The following is a 7,966-nucleotide window of genomic DNA, read 5'->3' as shown; positions in this document are numbered from 1 at the left end:
CAAAATTGTTCCTTATGCTACCTTGAAAAGCTATCCCTAGTTGAGGAATGAACGGGAAAAAAATGCAAGAAACGATCAGATTATGAGCCGACAGTTAAGCAAAATCCACTCAAAGCGCTTACATTTTTTTGACCAGAATGAATGGAAATTGAGCGGAATAAAAAAATGTAAGAAATGAGCAAAATTTGAGCGGAATAAAAATGCCAGAATTGAGCGGAATTTGAGTGGAATAAAAATGCAAAAAGTGAGCGGAACTTGAAATGAGGAAAAATCGCAAGAAATGATTAGAATAGTTGGAATGAACGGATTTATTAATAACTGGTTACCATAATCGTAACGGATTAATAGTTAACCTATTTGTAAAAACCTTTCTCGGAAAATATGCTACTGGCTTAATTGAATATGTTACAGTAACTTTTAATCCGGGCTCAATTTGTTGAACCATTCAAAATCTTTTCAGGTACAAGACCTCCAAGAAGTCTATTTTTACCCACGCGGTTACCACACAATTTTCTTAACCAGCGCTAAATCGTTGATGAAATTTGAACAAAATCCCGACACAACTTCCACAGAAGATAACTCACAAAACCAATCATACGGATGAAAAATTTTAGTTCAGAAGCATTACTTTTTAACTGTATGTAGATTTCAGTATTGTGAACAATTAGCGAGCATCAGGTCATCTTGTGTCATTTTTTTTCATTTTAGGGTTTTTTTTTGTTTTTCCCTTAATATCACAAATTTTAACCCTCCTCTCTCTCTCTCTCACTGTGGTACATGTGACTCATATCATTTACGTATCGTACTTGATAATTGTGTTATGATATAGTTTCTTTGATTTTCCCGCGCAGAGGTTACATACTCTGTGGTGTAGGATGACCTTTAATAATTATTTGCACGATCTCTGTTGTTCTGTAACAACGATGCTTATTCGTTGTCATTTGGCCTTTTGTTTGTCTATGTGGACATATGTTTGTATGTGTTCATTCTCGTCTATAGTACTTGGTTGCCATTAACCAACTGTAATTTTTCCTCTTTTATTCCTAATCGTAGGAATTACAATTAGATGACACGCGATCCTCGCGTACTGGAGTCAGGTTAAAATATGAAATGGCGAAGCAGAAAGAAAACTGAAGAAAACCACTAGGGATATACCCATTCTGGGAAGGAGAATCACAGGAACCGCCCATACATTCAACAAATGTCAATCGTACGCAAAACTCGCGTTTTTAGCGAAAGAGAACATTAATCTTGGCATACTTCTTGGCCAACATGCTAAAAGCCAATTTTAAACCAACTCCTACGTTCGAACGCCAAAAGCAAACACTGAAAAACCAATCAAGATCAAATATGGAGAATAGATGACCCAGAACAATAGAATTAGATAAAATGTGCGGCAAAAAACCATGAAACCTAGCAGACTGGAGAGCAAGTTCATTAGTTCATTATTAATTTTAAGTATCGGAAAAATGTTTAGGTGAAATTACATGAAGTCATTAGAGACATCTGTATTTTTTACATGAGGAATCGCGATATCCACAGAAAGCTGCAAAAAAAATTGATCTAAGTACTTTTAATCAAAATGCGAGGGATCCATCTCTCCAATTCAATCATTGAACATGGATCCAGTCTCAAATATTAACAAGCGAAAGTCAGGTCCACATAGAAAAATTAATCGAGGCTAAAACATAAAATTTGGAAATTTCGAACCAAAATCAGTCAAAATAATAGTCGAAAGTGCGGACTAGTATATTATGAAGATCATAAATCAGATTGCCCTGCGAACAACAAAATTTGCAAATAGTTCAATGGGAAAAATTGTTTCAGATCAAGGTGTAACAGTAGCTTTAGACAAAATCAAACTCCAATGAAAAGAAAAGTCAACAGGATACCCGAAACTGGAGCGGAATCTCTGGTCGTGAAATTGCTTACCGATTGGAAAATTGACGAGCAATAATGGTCTGACCCTTAGGAGTCAGTTGAATATAATGTATTATTTGTCCACGACATTCCAGGAACTAAACCTAAATGACTGAAAATCAAGTTCGGAAACATCGAATTAGAAAATTTAAGCTCGTCGAAAATCGTCAATCAAAGTCTGGCAAAACAACTTTTAAATCTTGCAAAAAGAGCGTCTGGAGGCAAAGATGAAATCAACACATTTCAAATGGCCTTATTAACTTCATTGGATCAATAATCATTGGAAGAGATCTCTTCACAGAAATTTGACAACAATTACTGTAACTACATAGTAAGTCAATTTTTTGTATAGAATATGTATGCCCCATCAAATTAAGTATTATCAAAAAATACTCTGATAGTCTAATCAAGCCACTAGGAAGGTCAACAAACTTCATTTTGATTTAGACCAAAAATCTTAGTATCACTTTAAAACTGATAGTATCACGCATTCTCTTCCATCTTGATAAGTGGGTCAAATCTGAACAACAAAATGTAATTTCTGAAGTCATATCGAAACAAAAAGAAATTTTAAAGATGAATCTCTCATTTTGCAAATTGTTTTGCATTAAAAAAGGACAAATCTATAAAACCTGCAACAAGATTCTAACGTTTTAAGAAAAACACAATTCTTAAAATCAAATATCAACTGCCAAACATTGTGGTTCCAATGGACAATATTGGAAACCCGACCAGCAACTTCAATGTTGGAGAGGTTTCGTTCAGCACAATTCATTTGAATTACGCATATAGTCTTTTTAAATTAGTTCCAAAATTTTGCAACAGTTTGACTTGAAAAAAAATGACGACAACTGCACTAGCAGTTTAAGATTTAAAACAGGTTTCGCCGGACTTAAGGCAATGCTTGCAGAAATTCAAAAAACCTAGACTGAGTTTTATCTTCTCTTGGAATTACAATTTGTTTCTTAGATGATATTTTGTAGTAACGCAGGGATCAAAATCAGAGCACATTAACGCTATTGACGTGTGTCGCAAAGTACGCAATGCCGAGAATTTTTAAATAGTTCTCCCAAAGTGTCATTCCCCGAAACAGGGAGTAAGTTGGCTTGGATTTAAAATATCGATTTCAGGAATCAAACCCCTGATTTCGAAAACAAAAGCAATCTTGGATAAAAATGTCCCAAAAGTTTCAAACAAATACACACATATATGGGATCGGTACATCGCGCCACGCAATTTGTCCCATCCTGTCTATTTAAAGATCTGATAAAAGCGCAATAAATTTCAATGTTCAAGTAATCACCAATTCCACTCCGAGAAAATCAGAGAAAGCAAATAATGCTAAAATTCACTTTTTAACCCAAAATTGAAGACGCGAGTTAGATTCAACAGTTCAAGAGAAGACCTAGGCTGCGTCCTTGAACAACAAATCAACAAATCTGATGGAACAGTATTTCCTACGGATCCCGCTTTCTAAATTCCTGTGAACAGGAAAAATATAACGAGCTAAAACTATTGGTAAACGTTTGGGCAACTAAAGGCGTTCAAGAATACGTCTACGGAAAAATTTCCATAGTGGTCACTGATCATCAAGCATTACATCTAGTACTAAAACGAAAAAGAGCAAAAAAACACATCAAGGCCGCCTATCACTTAGGCCCATCCCGTTTAATTTTAACATTCCGCATATGTCTGTTTCAACATATCGCGACATCCTTCTGCCGGTTACATGTCACGACATCCCTGTGGAGAACCACATAAAATCTCACTGTACGTTGACGAATTTGAGGTAGCAAAAAAAACATTATTGAAAAGTCCACACAGAATAATTAGTTGAGGCTAAAGACAAAAAATTAGCTTTAGACAAAATCGAATTCCAATACAAATAGAAGAGTCAACAAGATACCCGAAACTGAAGCAGAATTTCCGGTCGTGAACCCGGTCACCGATTGAAAATTCGACTAGCAATGCTTGTCGGATACATAGGAGTCAGTTTAATATAATGTACTATTTGTCCGCAAAATTCCAGGAATTGACCCTCAATGATTGAAAATCAAGTTCGGGAGCATCGAAATAGAAAAGTTAGCCAATTAGTGAAGCACGTCGAAAATTTTCAACCAAAGTCTGGCTAAAGCAATTCTATAATCTTGCAGAGAGAGCGTCTGGAGACAAAATTGAATTGAAAACGTCTTCAATTGATCCCCCTAACATCATTGGGTCAAAAATCCTTGTACGAGATCGCTTCACAGAAATATAACTACAATTAGTTCAAATACATAGTAAGTCAATTTTCAGTATTGAAGATCTCTGTCCATCAAACTAAGTACTATCAAAAACTTTTCTAATTTATTAGAGTCACTAGGAAGGTCAATAAACCTCATTTTGATTTAGACATCATTGAAACCCGATCAGCAACGTCAATTTGAGAGAAGTTTCGGTCAGCCCAATCTATCTGAAATACGCATGTAGTCAACTTAAATTAGTTCCAAAAAAAACTGCAACATTTTGAATTAAAAATATTTGGAGGCAACTGCGCTAGCAATCTAAGATTTACAACAGGTTTCAAGGGACCTAAAGACATGCTAGCAGAATTTTGAAAAGCCTGGACTGCACATTATCTTCTCTTGGAATTTTCTTTTCTTTCCTAGATGATATTTATAGTTCAATCCCATTAACAGGAATCAAATTGGCTTTGATCTAGCATCTCAAATTCAGGAATTAGGCCTTATTTTAAAAACGAAAGCAATCTTGGAAAAAAAAGATTCAAACAAATACGCTAATTTATGGGATCGGTACGTCACGCAACGAAGTTTGTCCATCCTGTCTATTCAAAGATCTGATAAAAAAACGCAACAAATTTGTATGCTCAAGTACTCACCAAGTCAACTCCGAGAAAATCATAGAGCGCAAATATCGCTAAAAATGCACATTTTAACCCAAAATGCAAGTTACTAGTTAGATTAATTGCTTCAAGAGAAGACCTAGGCTGCATCCTTGAACAACAAAACAACAAATCGGATGGAAAAGTATTTCCTACGGATCCCGCTTTCTAAATTCTTGTGAACAGGAAAGAAGTATAAGTGAGCTAAAATTATTGGGAATCGTTTGGGCAACTAAAGGCTTTAAAGACTACCTCTACGAAAATAATTCTATAGTAGTCAGTGATGACCAAGCATAACATCTAGTACTAAAGCCAAATAGAGCCAAAAAACACATCAAAGCCGCTGTCATTAAAGGGTTCTTGTTATCTCCATCAAAAGCGTTTGTATCCCCAAAAAGACTGGCGTTTATGTTCTCAATAATTTGTACTTTGCTTAAATTGAATTTTTGTCTTTAACAAATTGCCCCCTGGTAGCAGTGGTTGAAAATCGTCCTCTAGTGTTGCCATAGGTAGCAGTGTTTGACAGAACGCCTACTCCAAAAAACAACCCAGGATGGAGGAGTCCGCGACCTGTTTCGGTCTGGCCAATACCAAGATATCGGTCTGTTTGGTCTGTCCAATACCCACATATCGGTCTTATTCGCCTGGCCAATACCCAGATTTCGGTATGTTTGATCTGGCCAATACCCAATTTCATGGCCTAGAGGTCCAGATAAAAGCGGGTTCTCTAAAAATTGTTATAAATGCGTGCTGTATTGACTGTTTTTCAAAATAGCAGCCCATAAATGGTAACCGGCATATTTTTTTGGATGATTAGACTACTTCATTAACTTTCTTTTGAAATTTGCATTTGTCTTTAAATCGACGGTTTTTTTTTCAATGAATTCTTTTAAAAATCTGGCCTATAGTCTGTTCGGTCTGGCCAATAGTCTGGACAAAGTATGTTCAGTCTTGCCAATGTTAGCCAAAGTCTGTTTGGTCTGGCCAAGGGTGGCCAAAGTCTGTTCGGTCTGGCCAATACCTATTTTTAGGTATGGTCGGTCTTAAGCGCCCTGTCCGCGACCAAAATTGGTCTTGCCAATACCTGTCGTGGGTCGCGGACTTCATCCTGGGAAACCATTAATCATATTTTAATTGAAAAGAAGATATACTGAGGATATATGCATGCCCCACAACTGTTAAGCTCGTTATTCCAAAAAAATTTTGTGCTAATCTAATTCCTCATGAGCCTACAAGCTATAAGCTTGCCGGTTTAAATTTTTGAAGGTAAACCAAACTCGGCATTACATTGTCCGAGAAATGAGGCAAAAACGGGCACAAAGAAACAGAGACCAAAAACGTTCCAGCTCTTCTGATAACACGGCTCGCCAAAATTTTATGCACAAATTGGTTGGCGAATTGAAAACCTCCTTTTGGTATCAATAATTTGATAAAACAAAACTTTGGCAATGTGTACAAAAGCAGTGGGTGTACTTTAGTTTCTGCCCGTCAAATTCAAAGATGCGAGTTAAAAAAATATAATTTATTCTATAGAGCACTGCGCAACTTAGAACTCTGTGTTCAAGGTTTTAGAGTGTTTGTTATCGAAACTGATATGACAAAACCCGAACAAAAAGCGAAATATTCGTTACGAATAGAAAATAAAAGGACACATTTATGCAAAAATTATCTTGACAAAGGATTCATTATGAAAATTGTTCGGATGAAAAGTGGGCTATAAACTCAATTTTTTTCAATTTCCGAGAGTTTTGAACTAAGAATTGTGAGTCTCAACATTCAACACATTTGTTTTTAGCCTCTATTTAGTTGTCGTTCCAAAGATGAAATCAAATAGCAATCTATTAAATAATTTGTAGATCTATTCAACTTTGTGTGCGGAAAAGAATTTTATAATGGAAACAACTTGATGAAGTCATGATTAAGTTAAATAATTTTCACTGGAGATTTATTTTACTATACTGCGCATGGAAAAAATCAAACTCCTCGTAGAATTTCTGCTGCAAGTAGGCTAGACAGTAGCCTAATTGTAGTTATATACTTATTTAACAGCTCTGTGTTGCATACAGCCTTGAATGTAAAATGATAAATTCTTCTCTGGTTAGTCTTGTGTAGTATTACGAGAGCCGTTACAAGTGAACGGATAATTAATCCCGCATTAGAGGGCGTTAATTAAACATTTTTTCACTACGCGCTAAACAAATTAACGCTCGTTAAGACTACCAGTACACAAGTATTTAAACAACTCAGTTCGACTTATTTAAACAACACAACTTTAGGCCTGAATCTCCTCGCTTATATCCAGGATAGAAAATGTAAGTTGTTGAGCGTAGACGGCCTGTATAACCACACTTTCTTTTGATTTAAATTCCTTCTGCTTTTGACAGTTGCAATGCAGATCTCTTCCCCCAAGTTCAATAAAGAGGAAGCAGATTGCTTCAGGGGAGAAGACAATAGATGCTCATAAACAGCCCTCAAGAAAACCATAATTGATGCGGTTTTAGAAGAGGGGAAAAGCAGAAAACAGGCGCGTACGTGATCAATAATTGATGCTCTCAGCTTTTTAGGTTTTCATTATTTTTTGGAGTTTCAATAATTTTTCCGTGCGATAAAAAAGAGTTAATTCTCTCGCCTTCTCGGCCAATAGGAAAATTAAGAAGCACCTCACTATGAACGTGAGTTTGTGATTCGCTCCCTGTCGGCCCAAACTGAGCGGAGAGGAATTTATTGTTTCTCTCAGCGAAGTGGGACGGATAAAAATTAGAGAGACAGAAACAAGAATCAGAAATCAGCAGCAGACAACTGGTTTCCTTTTTCGATAAATAGCTCTAAATTCAAAACAGAGATTGCTTATAACTTTCAACTAGAAAATACTCGAAATACACGATTTTAACAACTTAACAAACATCTTCTTCATTAAATCTAATAAGTTTTTTTCCGTCTAAACTTAACAACTATCCGACTAACAAGAAGAACTGAACGATCGTGACGCAGTTCATCTCGATATCACAACAACTCAACTGGTAATTAGCAAGCTGTAATTTTATAATTACTCTTTTATAAACTAAACACTTTCAGCCACCCAACAATTTTAAATTGAGACTTATAGCACAGACAGGTCTTAGGCATATATCTTTGCCTTCGATTTGTTATATCTTTTGTCAAGTT

The sequence above is a fragment of the Convolutriloba macropyga genome, chromosome 5 (assembly GCF_964194025.1).
Source record: "Convolutriloba macropyga chromosome 5, txConMacr16.3, whole genome shotgun sequence".
NCBI lineage: Eukaryota > Metazoa > Xenacoelomorpha > Acoela > Convolutidae > Convolutriloba > Convolutriloba macropyga.
Note: the sequence above shows the minus strand (reverse complement) of the source record.